Raw genomic sequence first — 21946 nt, forward strand, 5'->3', positions numbered from 1 at the left:
CTCATGACGGGGGGAAACATCCCCTCGTCTATAACACTAGCCACACTAGCTCAACGTAAAACACATTTCCGGGGGTACGGTTGAAAATTTGCTGCATTTTAAATGAAACAGTGCTAGATGGAAGCGTAATTATTTTTGTTTTGTTTATTTATTTATTTTTTTAGTACTTTAACATGTGAAACCTATAAATTATTACAAAGATATTGTATCATACACCGGTAAACATTTCACCTTTCCGAATCGTGTTTTAGTGAGAATTTCTATTTTTTGTACATAGGCCAATTAAACCATATTAGACTGTTTATAAATTTAAATAAATATGGAGAATGGATATATTTTTTGTGCTTTTAATGTTGCATCAAAATTTGGATCGAATGACTTATGTTTATAAATTGTGTTTTGATTAAAATAATTATACATTACAATATCATGAAGGGAAATTTATTTGATTACTGTTTTTCTTATTATTTTACATACCATTTTCAATTAGAGTTGGATTTTATAATTCTAATACATCATCTTAAATGAACTATTTTAGGTAAGACATATGTGAAACTAAAAAATTTATAGCGATTCATATTAAAGAAATGATGGCTCATAGTATGAGTTTATTCTATCCCGCTATCTAAACATTTAAAAAAGTAGATGATAAATGGGAAAAATATCTTAAGTATCAAATGAAAGATACTGTATTAAATATAAAAGCTGGAATAGCGAATGCTAATTTTTATCAAAATACTTTAAAAAATGTGCAAATAAATTGCAGTAAAGAGGGTTAAAAATATTTAAGTATATAATTACGTAGATTTATATAAAATTACCCTTCTTAGAATATCTCAATTGAATAAAATAGAAAAAAATTCAACTACAGGTTGTTTTTTCTATTTTTCTGTTTGCTGTCAGTATTCATAATTCTATAGCAGTTCTATTTATTACATATAAACTTTTTACAAATAAAATAGTGAACTTTGGAGACAACTGTTGTTAAATATACGTATAAAGTTATTTTTGTTATTTTATTACTCTTATTTTATAAATGCTAATACCAACTGGTTTAAATGTAGACAAGAGATTTGATTGTATTAACTTCCTCTACGAAAGATCCATACTACAATTTAACTTTATTTAAACCTAAATGAAGAAATATTTGTCTGAATCTACGGAAATAAACAAAAAGATGTAAAATAAATCAATTACAACGATTATTTTTATTACTGTTTTATTTTAATTGGATCATCTTCTCCAGTCATAGAAAATTAAAAAAGTATAAACAATATGCAACGAACTATATCTAGAATACTTAATTTCGGTGATCTACGGGAATCACTTTATTGTAGAAAAGTCTGATCTTTTGTCATTTTACCTTAATTCACTTCGTTAAAATTCCATGATATTCGTTTCTGAGACATTCAAGATGATGCGAAGCAATCAGATTGTAAAAGATGTTTACCAGCTTATCACTACCCAATAGTTATTTAAATAATTGTTTTGTAATATTTACGTTGTAGTTTACAAACCCTTGAATGTCCACTTACTGATAACGTATTAAGTTTAAATTTTATTTGATATAGTATGTTTCAGTAGCAGTTTACCGATGTAAAAAGGACTTGTTTTTAAATACATTTTTTTTTTATTCTCAGGTCTGATTTTAAAAAGATTGTCTGGTCTATATCTGAAAAACTCAAAACATTGATTTTGATTGGTGTTCATATTTTATTAAAAAACATAAATTACCCTATCAACAATTTGATATGTTTATTTTTTAAAAGTATGTGAGGCGGGGTTTTAAGCTTAGCCAATCATTGAACGAATTGGTTTAGATATCACGCCGTGTTGCTAGGTCTATTCCTGCATTCGCTTATCGTTCCCCTACACAAATCCACCTATCGCATTCCTCTTAGATGTATCAATGGGTAAAAAGAGTTAGTTTTTTGTTTAATAAAGGTGGATGAATATAAAAGTTTCTATCTGTGTTTGTTTAAATTTCAAACTCTCATTCACTGTCTGTTTCTTTTGTAATCCATGATTCTAGCAGTAATTATCTTCTTTTTTTTTTGCCCTACATCCCGAGCCGGACATCCAATTAAGTATACTCAACTCGGGAACGTGTCCTTTCCGGATCTTTTAATTGCCTGCCGCTAATCTCCAACGTAAGAACCAGGCCCGGCTATGCCGTTCCCAGCCCACCAGCCGGAGACCGGGTCTCGGTCTTTCCTTTTGCCATCCTCAAACCGACGGCGCAGGAGGCGAAGCCGCCAAAGCGTATCCGGGAACCCACACCGCCGGCCGGGTCTCGGTCTTTTCATTCATTCGCACCTAACGGACCCCAGGAGTCCCCGCTCCATCACAGGAACCCACACACCTAGGCATGTGAGCCCTCAGGAACGGGGCTGTCCGCCCAGCCCTACTATAAACTACCCCTCAGTATCCCAGAGGTCTTGCCTCATCTTCTTTTATTCTGATAACTGTTCTTGCAAATATTGCAAAATTATTCCAGTTTCCGGACATAGCCAAGAGCCACTCCGAGAGCTGCTCCGGTCGGGTACGCATCAGTCCTGCATTTCTACGTTGTTCCTCCCATCGTCTGCACTCAAAAATAGTGTGTTCGGCATCGTCAACCTCATCGCAGTAACAACAGATCGGTGATTCTCTCCTGCCAAACCTATGCAGGTATTGTTCAAACGCACCATGTCCCGACATGAGTTGCGTTGTGTGGTAATCTAATTCACCATGAGAGCGATCTAGCAAAGCATCCGGGTCCGGGATAATTCTTCTTGTCCATGCGGCCTCTGCTGAACCCGCCCATGCCACCTTCCATTGTTCTCGTATAATAGAACTGGCCTCATCTTTGGCTACACCGGACGCCCTTAGTTTTCGTCCTTTAATCTGCAATTCTATCGGGGGACCGAAGAAAGCACGCACAGTGCATCATACGATAAAGTTCGGTACCCCGAAACTACCCCCAGAAGCGACTTCCTATGACTGCTAGACAGTTTTCTTCTGTTGCGTTGGACATTAACCGCATCAGCCCATACCGGGGCGGCGTACAACAGAGACGATGTTATCACCGAGGTGATAAGTCGTCTCTTCGACGCACGTGGAATTCCTTGTCCCGCAAAGAGACCTCGCATGGCACGGATTATTGTTTCCACTCTGTCGCAGATCATGGCCATATGGCTGGAGTATTTGAAGTGTTTATCTAGTAACACCCCTAGATATTTAGCCCTTTCTACCTCGACAATTGCCTCTCCTCTCAGGCGCAGATTTAATCTTCTGAGTATCCTCCTACCAGTGAAGAGGATACCCTTGCATTTGGAAGGAGAGACCTCCAAACTGTTGTTGACGAGCCATTCATTAACTATTTCTAAGGTAATATTCCCCTTGTCCACCACTTCATCTAAGGTACTGGCCTCCACTAGTAGAGAGATGTCGTCCGCGTATCCTACGACATTCACCCCCGGCGGGAATTGAAGTCGGAAAATTTCGTCATAGAAGATGTTCCAAAGTAGGGGTCCGACTACAGACCCCTGCGGGACTCCACCGAAGATCTGACGACTTACCACACCATCCACCGTATTGATTTCAGTTCGTCTCTCGAATAGATAGCTGGCTACTTGCGTCACTATGTACTCGCTTATATTTTTTCTTTGAAGTGCCCTCAATATAGCTGGCCAAGGTACCGAACCGAAAGCTTTCCTTATATCCAGGAGTATCATTAGCGGGATTCGCCTGGTTCTCCAAGTCCCAGCCCTCACCGCAGCAGCCCATGAAACTACTTTATTGATGGCGTTAATAGTTGACCGCCCCCGCCTAAAGCCAAACTGATTCTCATGGAGGAGGTTGTTGTTTTCCAGCGCCTCAATTAGTCTATTAGCGATGAGCCTCTCCACGACTTTTCCCTTATTATTAATGAGACTTATAGGGCGATATTCGAGAGCTCCTGGAACTGACTGTTGTTTGGGCAAGAAAACAGTTCTTGACGCTTTCCAGCAAGCAGGAAAAAAGCAATGCTGAACCCCATAACTCGCAATATCTGTCATCTCCCACGGGATGACGGAAATCAGACCCTTTATGAAGCAGTAATTATCTTGCTTTTCATCAAGAGGTCTTTTCGTGAAACAAAAAATGTAATAAGAGTAATAAAAAATGTTTATTTTGCAAATTGCAATTCCGTAATGAAATGCAAAAATCTTATAATTAAATCCGAGTATTTTGTGTTCTTCAGAAAGTAAAATGGCATATCCATTTTTCATAATCTGAAAGACGAATGTTGTAGTAAAAAATAGATAAAAGTTAAAATTATTTATAGCACAGAGTTAAGGGGAAAATAAATGGTATAATAAACGATTTAAAAAAATTATTTTAAATATTCCGTATATTATTATGTAACTAACTATATCTAATACTTAAAAAAATTGCAAAACTAATCGTTATTTTCACAACTAACGAACATGGTAATTGTAAATGACAATAGTTGAAAAACATTTATAAATTACATTATCAGTGATAGGACTTCGGAAGTTTTTATGGATTATTATATCATACGAAAATATATTACGTATTTAATCATGGTCTATTTCCACTTTTCATGATCTTAGCCGTGTTATAACATAGTTATGCAATGAGGAGTAGGATAAACGATTAAAAAAGATCTTTGGTTAATTTTTCTAATCTTTTTTTTTTTTTTTGGTTTTAACCTCCGTGTCCACCGTTAGGCATGCTTTAGAGGATGAGATGAATGATTTGTAGCGTGTGTGAAAATGCCATGCCTGACCAGGATTCGAACCCGGGTCCTCCGGATGAATGGCCGAGACGCTACCACTCGCGCCACGGAGGCCGGCAATTTTTCTAATCTATCAATGTAATTACACACATAGTAAATACATTTTATTATATATATTACACAATAATATTGTACATACGACAATTGAATTAAAACAAAATATTTGAAAAAATATCGCATAAAAAATTCATTAAATTTTTTTGAAACTTAAATAATTACATCTGAGTTCAATTTGGTTTTAGAAAAGGTAAAGGAACAAAAGATGGCATAGTTGAAATTAAAAAATCGATTACTGAAAATTTAGACGGTAAAAAACAGCAGCTTTAATTTTATTGGATTTGGCAAAGGTTTTTAACACTTAACTAAACAGTTAACAGTGCTATAAATTACTTTTATAAATTAAAACTTTTATAAATTAAAAAATATCAGTATAAGAGAAAAATGTCTTGCAATTAATAAAACACTATTTGTGTAATAGAAAAAAAAAAAAAAATTGTAGATATTAATATTATTACAAATAATTCTGTAACAATGGTTACTGGAGTGCCACAAGGTACAGCACTTGAACCATTGTTATTTATATTATACATAAATGATATTTTTATAATGAAATCAGATACTAAATGTATTGTAATATCATATATAGATGATATAGTTTTGTTATGTATAGGCAACAGCTGGGATGAAAGTAAGCGAAAGGCACACCGTTTATTAAAGAATATAAAAGACACCCTACATATAAATAAATTATAATTTATTAAGTATTAAGCATTAATTATTAAATAATAAATTGAAGGGAAAATTATAAAAACGATGAGCAAACTAAGTATTTAGCAATTATCAATTATCAATTATTTTGCAAAAAACCAAATATTTGATTTACATTTTTAGAGGTTAGTAAGTTACTGCTAAAAATTTCTTCATGATTATGTACGGGTTTATAGTTTAGTTAATTTTTTTTGTGTAATGGACTCGTTATAAACATATTTATGTGATAGTTATTTATAATGCGATGTCATTGTTTCTATTATGTACTTTTTATGTAAGTTATTGGGTAACTTGAGCATTGCAACGATTAAAAATTAAATTATATGTTAATTGAATTTCTTTTCATTTAAAATTTTTTATTCTTTTGAATTTAATCCAATTAACCGTGCGGATTTCAAGATACGTAAAATCCTCTATATTATTTGTACATAATATATACATGAACGTACATATATGTAATGTTACGTTAACGTATGTACGGTTTTCGAAGTCGAGAGATCTAAGGTTCGAGTCTTTGTTAAGTCAGTTGTTTTTATATGGATTTGAATGCTAAACTGTGGACACGGGTTTCTTTCTTTGTTGGTTGAGTTTCAGTTAGTGGTTGGCCTGTCTCAGGAGTGGTTGGCCTGAATCTGTTCAAGAATACTGAATATCATGTCACAGCTGTCAAAGCTGTGATGTGTAATGTGTGTGTATTAATAATATGTAAGAACCAGGTAACCAGGTAACCAGTAACCAGGTCACTCTGTAACCTGGTATTACATATTATTAATACACACACACACACACACACACACACACACACACACACACACACACACACACACACACACACACACACACACACACACACACACACACACACACACACACACATATATATACATATATACATATATGTACATGCATGCGCGCACACGCACACACAGAAAGAGAGAGAGAGAGAGAGAGAGAGAGAGAGAGAGAGAGAGAGAGAGAGAGAGAGATTGTTCCGGAACGTATTCGAAACCTATTCAGGACACCAAAATGAGCAAATCGACATAATCCCTAATTTGTTTTGTTTTCCTTCTGAACGCAATTTTGTGATTTTCAACAAAAAAATTATTATTATCTGGAACAGATAAACCTAAATGCTTAATAAATTTAGTAAAAATAAAAATTTTGTCAAAAAACAATAACAAAGATATTGACGATTAAATAATTACGATGGCCGCCATTTTGAAATGTTTGAAGATGTAAAAAATTGAAATTTTGATATTTTTTAGAACAAGCCACTAGTCTTAGATCTGCCAAATTTAATTAAGGTAGGTTTACCCGTTCCTGAGAAATATTTTTTTGTTGAAAATCACAAAATGGCGTCCAGAAGCAAACAAAACAAAATAAGATTTATGTCTATATGAACTTTTTCGCTCATTTTGGTGTCCTGAATTAATTCCGGAAGTTTGGCAAATATATTCCGGAACACTGTATATATTCTGCGATATACACTGTATATCTGCGATAATATACTATATATATATATATTTTTTTTTTTTTTTCTATTTAAGTAAAATGAACTTCTCTGCTGTTATAAAACCAGGAGTTTACTTGGAATTAATATATTTTGTAAACGTTTTCTTTTTTTGCAGCTAACTGTTACTACAGTAATAATAACGTTATAACTGAATACCATGGATAAACATATTGATTTTATATCTGCGTAAGTCTAAATAATATTTTTAAAGGAAAAAATTCCAGTGTAGAAGATATTCATTCGTTCACGGAGGTATGTATTATAACAAATATAACTATTCGATTTTCTCGATTGATAAGCAATATTGAATTAAATTAGTCAAGATTATCTGTAATAAGTGAAATGTTTTACAATCAGACACAAAAAGGATTTTTCCCTTTCGATGTCCTACCTTGGGCTAACCCATCTCTCCGTTGATAATAACAGTAAAAATAATTTGAGAAAATAAATTTCAAATGTAGAATTTCTTTTCAAATAATATTTTTTATTTATATTTTTACACTTTTGAAATTTTATTTCGCGATAAGGTTATAAATCGTATAAATTCAAGATATTTAATGTTCTCATTACTAGTAGCCGCATACGGTGACCTCAATCCTCTATAAAATCGATGGTAAAAATAAAAAATAAGCTTTAGTCTATCTGTAAATCGATAGACTAACTTATCGATAGTTATTTTATTAAAATAAACTCTTTTTATTTACTGTGTTTTTTCAATTAAATTCTTTAAATATTTTATAAAGATTTAAAAAAAAAAATTAATTAAATTTTACTGAGATGTACATATCTGTTCTTGAAGTAAATTGAAATTCTGAACTGCTGGTTGATATTTATTTTTTATATATAAATTGCTAAGTAATATAAACTAAATATATTATCTTCCTAAACCAAACATTGTGTTGAAATTTTAAATGGGAAAAATTATTGTTACCGTTAATTAAAAATTTTAAATATATATTTAAAAATTAAGTATCACAATTATAGTTTCTTATGTCACTATTTGTAAGAGAAACAGAGTCGATTAGTTTACTTCAATCACTGAGATAATAAACAAAAACCACTATAATTTTTAACATTTCTTATAATAAAAAATAATCTAAAGAAACAGTAATGTCTGTGAAAGCGTTTAATGGAATTAATAAAAACAAGGTGTAACTAATATAATTATTTAAAAAAAAAGGTGACAACACGATTGTAGTCCTACAACTACGGTTGTTTCTGATGTACGGCTTACACACACATACATACAACTTAATTTAAAATATTTATTATTTTATTTAAATATAATATTCTTTCGCTTATTTAATTAAATGATTGTAACTAAAGCGCTCGCCCATACCGTATTTAATTCGCGCCGTTGTGGCGGTAGAAGCGGCGATGATCGGCACTAACTAAACTATTATAATTTCACAACTTACATAGTACAAATTTCACTTATACGTTCGCAGAGCGGTGTAATAGTGAGGCTTAACGCACGAGGTACCAAGTCGACCGGGCGATCTAGTTCGGGACCCAACCTGACCGAGTTACATTTTTACAGTTTAAATATTATTCATTTATTAATTCTACCCCTCACCTGTGATGTCAAAACAAAGCAGACGACTACAATAATATTATTTGAAAGGGGGTAGGATTTTGCAAACGTTTTGCCGATAATTTAATTTTTTAATCGTCAACAAATGCGCCTAAGAAAAGTAGGATCTTGATTAGGCGAAATCTCGAGATATTGAGAGTGATCTTGTTCTACAACCTCACCTTCTTGACTTAAGTTAAAAATTTGAATGGCATCAATTCTTTATACATAGAAGTAATCTGAAGGAGTTTGGTCAAAATCGGTCCAGGAGTTCTGAGGATATAAGGTAATTTAGCGGCCAACATGAACAGAGAACACAGCATTGTGAGCGCGCGCGTACATACGAAAGTCATCCGGAAAATTTCCATCCGGTTTATTTGGGTTCCTTAGGTTTCAAAACTGTATATGCTAAAATTGGACCGTTTACAATATTTTCCCTTCTAGAACTGTAGCTCTGATACAGCGCTATCTTGACGGGAATGTAATAATTACATCTGTTGATAAGATGCAATTAACTAAGTTATTTATTAAAATTCTATTATTATTTTTCACTAATTTCATTGAACTAATTTTAGTATACTTATTTTATGTACACATATTTTACGTATATATAAACATACATATACAGTTCTTTGAGGGATTTCAATTGAAATATTTCTTTGCCTGCCATTATTTTATTCTTTTTAATTATGATTCCGTTAAATTGGATCTGATTGTAAATTAAATAATGTTTCAGAAAAAATTAATTTCTAAAAATGAAAGAAAAATTAACCGACAAAATGAATTTAAATTTATTTTCTTAAATGCCTGTAATTGAAAACTATGTCCAATTTTCATGGTTGAAAAAGTTTATTTATCTTAATAAACTTTTGACATGTTATCCAAATTTTATATGCTGTCATCTTATATTTTTACGCAATCAAAAGCGTAACATAACGTAGTAATTGTAAATTGGTAATTTCAGAATTATTGTAAATGCGTTAAAAACCGACTGAACTGTTGTGGTCAATGTATGGAGAAAAAAGTCATTTCTTCGTACAAACCTTTTAAATTATTTAGAAAACGATTTTCATTTTTTTTTTTAAATAAAAAAATATGATGTGGACCCCACATGACTTCCTTGTACGCCTATTAAATTACATATACATATTTTTTTAAATGAAAGTACAAAAGACTTTATTTCATATTTTGTTATTATTGATTGTTATTTATCGTAAAATCTTTTTTTACAATCAGAGTTTAATAATTATTAATAAATCAATATATTTAAATTAAAAAAAAGTTAAAAAAAATAAAAATGAGGTACAAGTCGGAATTAACCGATGTGCCTTCCCTCGTGAGACCCATTATTTCGTTAATTAAAGTTTTATTTGGCTATAACTCTGGAACCAATGAAAATAAGTACCACTAATGATATCTCGTTGAAAAGTTCTCAATAAGGGCTTATTACTGCAGTTAAGAAAAAATCCAAAATTCAAGTTTTTTGGATTTTGGGCTTTTTTGGTCCAGTCGATTGCAATCAAATGGAGGTGCACAACTAGATGTTACAGCAGTCCTAACTCCAAAATTTTTACAACCTACGGCTAATCGTTTTTGAGCTATGCAAGATACATACGTACGTACGTACAGACGTCACTAGTCAAAATGGATTCAGGGATGGTCAAAATGGATATTTCCGTTGAAATCTGAAAACCGGCATTTTTCGCGATCACTTTAATTCGTACAAGGAAGTAAAATAAAAAAACCATTGAAAAATATTACAAGAATTGTTAAAGAACTGAAAAATTTTCTCATTTTCTAAATTTTTTCATACTAGGAAGATATGCGTCGACTGTTTGCAGAAAGTAAATACTATTTAGCAATACGTCTTAACATTCAAATTTATTTCGTAACACTATCTTTTATATATGTTTATCAGGATATAATTGTATATACTGATGTTTTCTTAAAATTCATGAATCGACGGGTATTGTAAAGATTTAGAAATGATTACAATGAAATATATTCTAAGACATGATTTATTCACATAACTACCTTTTTGGATGAATAGTCAAGATTACGCTGAGAACGTTTCATTTTTACAGCGTCATTTTTCGTGTATTATTGTTTTGAGTTGTAGATTAGATTTTTTAAAGAGAGATTAAATATTTAATTAATAAATATTTATTTTTTAATATTTATATTATTAATATATATATATATATATTTTTTAATATTTATATTATTAATATATATATATTTTTTAATATTTATATTATTAATATATATATATGTTTTTATTTATTTATTTTTAAGGCCGCAAAGGACCACTTTAGTCAGAATAATTCAAGTCTTTTTTGCCGATCTTTTGGCCTTTTAAGTTCTTAGCTTTCACTTTCTCCCAATATTTAGTCATTCTTAATGATCTTGATTTACGATCCTCTTCGGAGTAAACCGTTTTTGTTTAATTAAAAGTTCTTACTTTAAAGTTGATATATTGTAATATTAATAAATTGATAAATATTAATAAATATTTATTAATTAAATAATACTATTAAATATTTTGTAGATTAAATATTTTATAAGAGAAAACTTAAGATTGTGTAAAGGAAACTTAGAATATAAACAAAAGAATATTTTGATATTTTATTTATCGAAATCGTGTTTACTATACTCGAATGTCAATGGTTTTTATAAAAAGTTTTATTGCGTCCCAATTTTTATAGGTAGATATGAAACTTTATTTTTCCTGATAAGCAATATCTGTGCATTTATTTATATTTAAATAATTAATTCTATAAATTGCTAAGAGCTATTTTATTAAATTATTAAAAATGAAAATCCACTTTACCGACAAATTAAGTGTGTCTCGACATCATTCGGTTTATTTCAAAACCGTCATCAGGAGATAAAATATTATAAGTAAGTTAAAAATTAAAATAATGTCAAAGGTTAAAATACTTATACAGTAGTGACTGGATTGCATCCTAACAGTATACTGAACGAAAATAAAGATATGTAATTAAAAGGAAAACCATTATTCGGGAATATATTTCATTTGATTAAATTATTTCTTTACATCTATATTTAGGGCGTGTTTAAACAATTTTTCATCTTTAAAAAATTTTTGCTCATTAATTAGATTTTTATGATTACTGTAAATGTGATATTTTTCTAAATTAGGTGTATTATAATAATCGTAAGAAATGTCTAAGATTTTCATAAAAGTATTAGGATTGTATGCATGACCATTATCTAATATATGTTTAGCAAAGTTGAAATCTTCTAGTTTATTGTTTTTAATACTGTTCATGTGTTCTTATATAGAATTTACGATTATTGTCATACCGACATATATCGTAATCCTCATAACCCAGAGTATATATCACTTGTTTATCAAACTTGACATCATTATTATATGATATTTTATTATAGTTTTTACTAATATATTTAATTAATTTATTATTTGTAGTATATGCAGGTGCTATGTTAATTTTTTTATACATTTTTTTCCTCAATTTTTTGACTAAAGGGAGTGTATTTATTTTTTAGGAATATTTTTTTATTTTTATCTGGTAATAATTTATACTGTTAGTTGTGTAATAAAATTAATATTAATTTTATTACACAACTTACAGTATTAATATTATAACCATTAGTATCAGCAATGTTTTTAATTATTTCTATTTCTTTGTTTAAAGAACTTTATCATGTTTGAGGTTACGTATGGCCTATATTAAAGTGCATTAAAAACAGCCCTATTTTAGGACCAAGGATGAAATAAATTTTAATTAATTATTGTATCATCTGAAGAAGGTTTACGATGTAATTCTAATTTTTATTCATATTTTTATATCTAAAAAGTTTTTACAATTATCATTTTCTATTACCATGGTAAATTTTATATGTTTATCAATTTTATTAAATCTATTTAATACTGTATCTAATTAATTTTGAATATTTTTATTATATATGATTATGGAGTCATCAACATAACGTTTGTATAACATAATATTATGTTGGGTTAGCATTTTTCACATTTTTGAGAAATTGATTCTCACACATAGCTATTTTATTGTCATGATAACTTTAAATTTCATACAAAACTGAAATCAATGGGTTTTTTTATGTATTTATTGTATTACAATTACTAAGTTTTGTTTTTCTCCAAAAAATATAACATGTTTGCATATAGAAGTGCGGAGGTCCCGGGTTCGAATCCCGGTCAGGCAAGTCATCTTTTCATACGCCATCAATTTCCATTGGACTAATGACCGTAGTTATTAATGCCCATTCTTTCATAAAAAAAGTTAACTTATGGAAATTCTTTTGAAAAATAATTCAAAATCGATTCTGAACAAAGCTTAGAAAAAAGAGAAACCTAAATTTAATAAGTAAATACGAATTGAATTTTAGATTACTATATTAAATTGCTTTAAATCTGACTAAATTTAAAAGAAAATCAAATAAAATATTTTAAATGTAATAAGAAACAAATGATAAAATCAATATTTAAAGTAATTAAATAAATATGTTTGTGTTTTTGCATTTGAAAAGTGTCTGTTGTCACTTGTGCAACCCACCGGGTTGGTCTAGTGGTGAACGCGTCTTCCCAAATCAGCTGATTTGAAAGTCGAAAGTTCCAGCGTTCAAGTACTAGTAAAGTAAGTTATTTTTACACATATTTGAATACTAGATCTTGGGTACCGGTGTTCTTTGGTGGTTGGGGTTCCAGTTAACCACACATCTCAGGAGTGGTCGAACTGACTACACTCATACATATCATTCTCATTCATCCTTTGAAGTATTATCTGAACGGTAATTACCCGAGGCTAAACAGGAAAAAGAAAGAAAGAATTGTCACTTGTACAATAAAATTCAATTCTCAGAAATGTATGATTTTTTTTCTTTATTTCATTCGATAATAAAATATTATTTTATTTTTTCGTTGATATAAATATTTCGGTATTTGAAAATGGATCAATTAACAGCCAAAGATACATAGTATTCTCATACATTGTAATGAAAATAATACAGTGGGTGATTAAAGTACAATTTTTTTTGGCTTAAAGTACATGCAGATTCATGTGAGAAAGATATACGGGTCGATATGTAGGAAAAAATATACGGGTCGAATAAATAACCTCATATTTTGAAGTCGGTTAAAAAAAAATGAAGATAATACGTCAGATTTTATTAATTTCTTTTAATCGTGAAAATTGAACAAAGTTTTCAAGTTACAGACTTTAGCAAGAAACTTAAATTTTTGTTTTATTTATGTTTATTTAAATTTGTACCGATCATCTCCATTTGTTTAATTTTTTTCCTTGTTACTTCCTTGTACGAAGTAAAGAAAGTATTGTGATCGCGAAAAATCTTGGTTTTCAGATTTCAAAGGAAATATCCATTTTGACCATCCTGAATCCATTTTGACTAGTTTCGACGTGACGTCTGAACGTACGTATGTATTTTGCATAACTTAAAAATGATTAGCAGTGGGACGTTGAAATTTTGGATTTAGGGTTGTTTTCATCTAGTTGCCCATCTCCTCTTTTGATTGCAATCGACTTGATCAAAAGTGTCTAAAAAAGCCCAAAATTGGATTTTGGACTTTTTCTTAACTGCAATAATAAGCTCTCATTGAGAAATTTACAACGGTATATCATATTTATTTTCATTGGTTTCAGAGTTATAGTCAAATAAAAATTTAATTAATGAAATATTTGGATCTTACAAGGAGAAGGCACGTCGATTCAAATCCGACTTCATTTCTGATTTTTTTTTCAATTTAAATATATTGATTTATTAATAATTATTAACCTCTGATTGTAAAGATTTTATACAATAAATAATAACTCAATAATAGCAATCAAAAAAAAAAATATGAAGAAAAATCAGAAGCTCTTAGTGAAATATAATTTTATGTACTTTTAAAAATGTGTATATGTAACTTAATAGGCGTACAAGGAACTCATGTGATGTCCACATCAGATGTGGTGAAACATCTGATTATTTAATATAAATTGAAAATTATAATTTAGAATTGTATTTTTTCTTAATACTTTTTTACTTGATAATAAATATCGTTATAAAATTTAGTAATCTTCTCCTCTTTCGTTTTTGTTTTCATTTTTTTGATGGTTACAGCATAATATTTAAAAAAACATAGTATTAGATACATATAAGACTTACATTTGTTTAAAGAATAATAAACAGACTTTTACGCTAACCTCGTATTTCAGGTAAGATTGTCGAATTAATAATTGGATTAATATTTGATGTTAATAAAAACTAATATTTTAGCAATCGTGTAACTGTCCACTTTTATTAAAGAATTAGAGGATCTTATCTCACTTTCAAATCAAATAAATTAAAATGAAGTGCAGCAAAAAATGTGTATATGTAATTTAATAGGCGTACAAGGAAGTTACGTGGTGTCCACATCAGATTTTTTTTTTTACTTATACCAATTTTAACTCATTTGACAGAACCCGCTTTAACAAAATAATTATAAGAACTTATTTTAATTGACAAAAATTTAACCAATTAAATATTAGTAACGTCTCTTTTTTCTTCATTCGAGGTTATCGCCAGGGGTTCATTCCCTTTTTTTTAGGAAAAATAGATTTTTGGCTTTCTTCACTAAGAATGTATTTAAAAGATAAGAAATAAACCCGTTTCTTTTTTGGAAAACATTTTATCACTCACTTACAGTGTAATTTCGTACACAAATTTACCGAACAAAATCAATTTAAAATAAGTTTCCTTGAAAAGTAATTTTTTAAATTCTAATCGAGAATGGGGATTCCACATATTGTCATTATTGGCATGGATTTTTTTGTAGTTTACATTCTAATAGATGGAGTTTTAAAAAAAAAATTTAAGTAAATAAAACTAAAGTAAATAATTTGTAAAGAAACCCGAAAAAACATTTTTGTAGTTTTAAATGGAAGTTCATCCTCCCCTCTTCCGGGGACATATTTTTATAATTTCTTCGTTAAAACTGTGTTCTATTAAACAAGAGAAAAAAATTTAACAAGTGATAAAATTAAAAATGTTAAAAACCCATGAAGTCGTTTGGCGGCTTATAACCGTAAATATAATCTAAGAACTTGCTCTGAGGTGATACCTGTGTAATGGAATGAGGTGTTACCTATGTAATGCAAATAACCGCATTAAAATCAACCAGTCATTTTAGAGAAACACATCTACTGCAGCGCCCCTTAGTGGCCTATAACCATAAACTAAACTAAGAACCTGAGATGATATTTATGTAAAAAACCGGATCAAAATCGGTCCAATAGTTTTTGATGAAAATGGTAACACACACACATGCACGCGAACGCGCGCGCAGAGAGAGAGAGAAAACCTCTTACACCAAACCCATACACTGTATCAGTTTCGTCGTGGGTAAAAATTAAAAAACATGACTGCAAAAAAATTACTCTTTAATATATGATAGTTACTAAAAAGATAGGATAATTATGAGATTATGCATAAATAATGTGAGATTATGCATATAGTACAATTTTTTTCTTTTTTTTCAAATTTATTTAAACATATATATATATATATATATATATATAGTGTATGACATTACCGGTAATAATGTCACACCGCATTGTAAGGATTCCAGTGCGGGGTCATCCATCTAAATCGGTTCAGCCGTTGAGCACCTACGGTGGAACAAACAAACAAAATATATACACCCTAAATACCATATACTACTTTTTGGGCAGTCGTGTAAAAATTATTGAGGACAAAGTTTTGAAACAAAAAAAGTTTAATAAATTCTCGTACAAGACTTTAGAATTTTAATTCATTATTTTCTTTCAGATAATGAATCAAATCTGTTACACGGTTATATAATAGAAATATTGTTTTATGAGGAAGGGATATTTATTATATTTTTAAGAAATACACTATATATTCATTATTTTTTTCCTTTTAAAAAGTTTACGTAAGTTATATTATTTTATATCTTAAAAATTATTTAATGCCAAATTTAATCAAAAATCTATTTTTTTTTTCTTACAAGTAACATCGGAATTTTTATAGTCGCATTAAATCTCAATTTATAAGAGAAATGTAATGACAAATATTTCTTCGAATTAACTAAACAAGACGAATCAAGTAACTTATAAAAGAAAATCCTTTTTATTTATTTTTTAACTGTTTATTTATTTTATGTATTCAAGAAATCAAATTCCATTTAACATGCTTACGAAGTTTTTTATTTTTTATTTTTATTAATTCAAATTAAAATCGAACAGTAAACCTTTTGTAAATGATTTTAATTGTTATGCATTAAAGGTTTTCAATAATCATTAGAATATTTGTCTCTTGATAAAATTCCATCGGTTGAAATAATACAAGACTGTAACTGTTGAAGTTTGCCCATTTATCTACTGGAATTCAAAACTAAACTTCTGTTGGCATCCAAGACAAGACAGCGGGTTGTCTGTTTATACACACGTAACATTTTCTCATCATCTTGTTCTATTTTTATTATTATTATTTTTAAGGTTAAATGACGTTAAATATATATTCTCCGTTTTCTTTGTTTTGTTTTGAAAAGTAACTAAATTATTATCTTTTTTTTTTTTTTGAGAAAGCATTTAAGTTTAATACATTAATGTATTTAATAGCGGGTTTTCAAATTTTTTACTTTTATCAGTAATCCTGTAAACTTGTATAAGTTTTTTGAATGTTTAGACTAAACTTTTTAACATAAATATTCCTGATATAGATAATTATTAGTATTTTCTTTAGCTTGTTGAAATCAATAGAATTTATATTTTTACCTCGTATTTAAAATATTCGAGAACCGTTTTACAGGCAACACTTTTTTTTTAGATATCGTTCTTTTAGAACGTAAGGTATAAAGCACATTCACATAAAAAAATCTTGACGCATATTATTTGTGGTACAAAATACACATATTTTCGTTGAAAAAAGTCTTATATTCGGGATTGTAATAACAATAAACGACAGAGCTGTCAAAATAACTAGCTTTTTTTTAATAAAAAAAGGTTATGACGTTTAACTTATTATCTAGTTCAAGGAGAAGCTTCTTTTGTAACTGAAATGGAATCAACTGTAAATAAAGTTTCTATTACGACTTAAAACAAGTAAAATCACAAAACAAATTCTGTTCTTTTAGCTAAAATGCTGACAATAAAGTTGTAATACTTTTCTGGCATTGGTTATTTATTCTTATAATGTGGAAAAATAATGAAAAAAGTAGAGTAAGATTTATTTTTTTGGGGGCGGGGGTAATTTATCAAAAGTTTTATTGTAAAATTATCATTATACGTGTAAACAATCCAAAAAGATTTTAACAGTTTAAAAAAACAGTATTTTCTTATTATTTTCTACCCTCCCACTTCGAAAAATCATATTCCAAGAAACTGTTTTGATTTTTGTTCGTTTACTGTGTTAAATGGAAAAAAAAACTCACTAAAAAAGGCTGACAACTTTGGGTTGTTTCTGATGCACGGCTTATACACAAATTAATTTAAAATATTTATAATTTTGTTTAAATATAATACGTTTTCGTTAATTTAATTCAACGATTCTAAGTAAAGCGCGCGCGCATACCTTATTTAATTCGCGTGAGTGTGGTGGTACTAGCGGCGACGGTCGGCACTAACTTAACGTAATTTCACGATATATATATATATATACATAGAACAAATTTCGCTTGTACGGTGGGCAGACTGCTGTAGCCGCGAGGCTTAATCTATTTACCTTAGAGAGATCATTTTTTTTTTTAATTTCTAATTATTATTTCGATCCCCACCGAGATTATTCGACCGAATACACCTGCAAAGATCCGTATGAGAAAATATTTCCTATTTCGGTCTTTCACCGACGTATTTTGTATGTATCGACATTCACCAGAGAATATTGATAATTTCCAGACATCGGACTTTCACAGTAACATGTGAATTGATTAAAACTAAGGAATATTTCATGCTGTATAATTTTTATAAAACGTTTATAATCGGTAAATTTACGGAGTATAAGGAAAATCATTATACGAGTTTTATGAAGAATAAATCTCGCATATCTTTTTATAGAATTTAAATAATCTAATCCGACTATTAAATTCAATTATTAAACAATGTAAAAATCGGGATAAATTGTATATTAAACGGACAGCCAGTTGTCAGGTGCCGATCGTAAGCATGTTTGCAGAAATACCGTATATTACTGATGATTGCTGAGGAGATATTTTTTATTTTTTTTAAAATAAGGTTCAAGAGGAAAAAATAAAAGATTAGTATAAACTACCAAAGTAAGATTAAATTCATAATGATGTACTGTGAAGGCAAGGAATGATACTGTACTGTAGAAGAACGGTCTCAGAGACAAACGTTTGTTTTATAGAGTAAATGGAGATTAGTTAAGTATCTAAAACGTATCCGCTAAGATAAAAATTTAAAATGGTGGTGGATCAGGAATAGAGGGGAAAGCACGGGCTGATGACTTACTTAGCTTTGGAGATTTTCTCTTCGTCGGTCTCTGTTTAAAAAACTGACAACCGCAATTTAAAAAAGAAAAACTTATTATAAATATTTATACACCCCGCATTTTACCTAATACTTACAGTAAAAAATTTGTTGTAAAGATTTGAAAATGCGTTTAACCATAACTACAATACGAACAGATAAATATCCAATTAAGGAGAAGTTAAAACAGGAAAACAGTAAAAAACATTGTTCAGTTAAAATTATGTTTTAAGCTGTACTTTATATTTGAATAATAACGTTATATTAATCGTTAAGTTATAAATTGAAAATGTAACGGTCAAAGTTTTTTTTTGTAATTATTTTCATTTGCATATTTAGGGTACAATGTAATAATTTTTTACTATTTTTGAATTTTTATTATTCTTTTTTTGTTTAGTACTTGTTTATAGAGATTCATTATATTTTTAATTGTAAGAAATTTAATGTAAACATATTATTTGATTAGTTATTACATATATTGTACCCACATTTAATGAAAAAAAAAGAAATGAAAATCACGAAAAAAGAAATGATCTTATCGGCTAATGAATTTTGTTAGTATTAAAATTACTAATCATGTTCTGTAATTCCTTGGCGATTACAATATTACAATATTATGTATTCAAATTTTTATTGATATTAAAAAATTATAACTTTAAAATATAAAAATGATATAGTAATTTTTGTTTTTGTTGTAGGCTTTATTTTTAGTTTTGTAAATTATTTTATTAGTATTCTTTTGTTATTCAAAATGCTGAATAATTTAGCAGTTTTATAATTAATACAAGATAAAAAAAAATTATTTTAAATAATTTTTCCTATGAGTAACCATTTTACCACTCGTTATTAAAATTTACTCGTTTCTGTGTAAGAGTAATTGAATATTAAAAAAAATTGAATTACTCGTTTTCAAGATTATTAAAATTGAACGTTTACAAATTATGTTTTCAGGTGTAGTAAGGGGTTTGATATTGGATCATTTATAGGGAAATCGAAGGACGGTTCTAGGTACGTGTTGGTAATGTTTGTAATAGCGCGCGTTGAATTGTGAAGGAAGGTGCGCGATATGGATCAGATGATAGAGTCCAGGAAATTAAAGGCGGCTAGGCGGACCTAAGACGCCCATTGGTCATCCCGGCATCGCTGACAGTTCATTACTGCGCTCGGGCTCCGGAAATTGTGTCCAGTCCCCCGCCCCGACCTCGGTCTGGCCAATACCTCTTTTCTGGAGCTTTCCTGTCCGCGGATACGGCTTCCGTACAAAACGTGATAAATGAGGTAATCTCCTTCCCTTCTAACTCCCTTATATCCTAGTTTTTCCTAAACTCTTATTCTCTCCACTGCAATCTCATCCTGCATTATTCGCCACGCAATAAAACTCCCACGTAGAGCACACCAGACCAGAGGAACTCTGCACACAATCTTATTTCAACCCCCTCTGTTCCTTAAAACACACACACACGCACACATACACACACAAACACACACACACACACACACACATACACCATTGTATAGTAAGGTACCGACTGATTAAACTACGCCATCACACAGATATATATATATATATATATATATATATACGTGCACACATATGATATAGACTACTGGGTTCTTCAAGTCACGCTTAGATACAATTCTTTTATTTCGAAGAACTCACAGCACATAGAAGTATGTACACACGTACACACACACCCACACACATACATACATACACACAAACACACTTCTTTCTTTTAATATCTTTCTTTATTGTATCATGCGACTAAAGAATAAATTTCACTCGTTGGTAGAATTTCAGCTGAATAAAACAAAAAGAATTTCAAAGATTAAAGTTGTATTTTATTAAGTCCTAATATTTGTTTAATAATAATAATATAAATAATAATGGTTGTCTATTTCTAATTATAATCAATGGCAAATTACTTCCAAGAATCGAAAGCATTCCGTGAAAAGCTTACTAGAGAAAAATGAGGAATTAAGTGGTTTTATTGATGTCTTCTTCACTGAACTGAATAAAAAAGCTGCATATTAGAAACAAAAGTCACCAAAGCGGTATTTTGTCACTAAATGTATTTAGCAATACATTTCACTTTGTTCATCATAGGTATTGTTTATTTAATGAACATCATTACTGTTAGAGAAACAGATTGACTAGAATCAGAGTTGTATCTCGTATGATTTTTAATAAATTACAACTGAATGCAAAAAAGAATACTGTTTTCTCCTCTCTCACTCACTCTCTCTCTCACTCTCTCTCTCTCTCTCTCTCCCTGTGTGTGTGTGTGTGTGTGTGTGTGTGTGTGTGTGTGTGTGCGCGCGCGGGCGTTTGTGTGTGTGATTTTGTATAGTATTCAATAAACAGTAGTTTATTTAAGGTACAATTTGATGATTTTGGAGTTTAATAGGTCTATTTTGTCTTCCAGTAGTCGATGAATTTTATTTTAATTATGAATTATAGTTTAAAAGAAATAGTTTTGCTGAACTCAAATTTTTCCTACCATTAAAGAATAATTTGATGTAGCTGTCAGTTTTATATTCCAGCGATAGTTTTCTTTCAACCGTTTCATTATTTTCGGTGTAATATAAAAAAAGTTTAAAATAAATTATCGAATATTTTTTTTATTTTATTTACAATTAAGATTTGAAAGGTATCGTTAGCGGTATTAAGGAAGAAGGAAAATCGCAAGGTAAGGAATTGCAAGTGTGTTGTTTGTGGGAGTGACAACGACGACATCGGGTCCCAGATTAGCATCATCAGACTCACAGCCGCTTCGTGATGGAGTTTGTAGTCGAACCGAGAGGGAGTTGGCAGT

At 29.9% G+C, this 21946-nt stretch overlaps 1 long non-coding RNA gene across 1 annotated transcript in view; it reads left to right on the top strand.

Annotated features, from left to right (window-relative positions):
- The first annotated feature begins 7183 nt into the window (after nucleotides 1-7183).
- LOC142324608 (uncharacterized) overlaps nucleotides 7184-21946 on the top strand; it is a 178179-nt gene continuing 163416 nt past the window's right edge. The window contains exon 1 of the long non-coding RNA XR_012756345.1: nucleotides 7184-7316. This is a non-coding gene — a long non-coding RNA (uncharacterized LOC142324608). The remainder of the gene's footprint in view (nucleotides 7317-21946) is intronic.

This window comes from Lycorma delicatula, chromosome 5, assembly GCF_047948215.1.
Source record: "Lycorma delicatula isolate Av1 chromosome 5, ASM4794821v1, whole genome shotgun sequence".
In the NCBI taxonomy this organism is placed as follows: domain Eukaryota; kingdom Metazoa; phylum Arthropoda; class Insecta; order Hemiptera; family Fulgoridae; genus Lycorma; species Lycorma delicatula.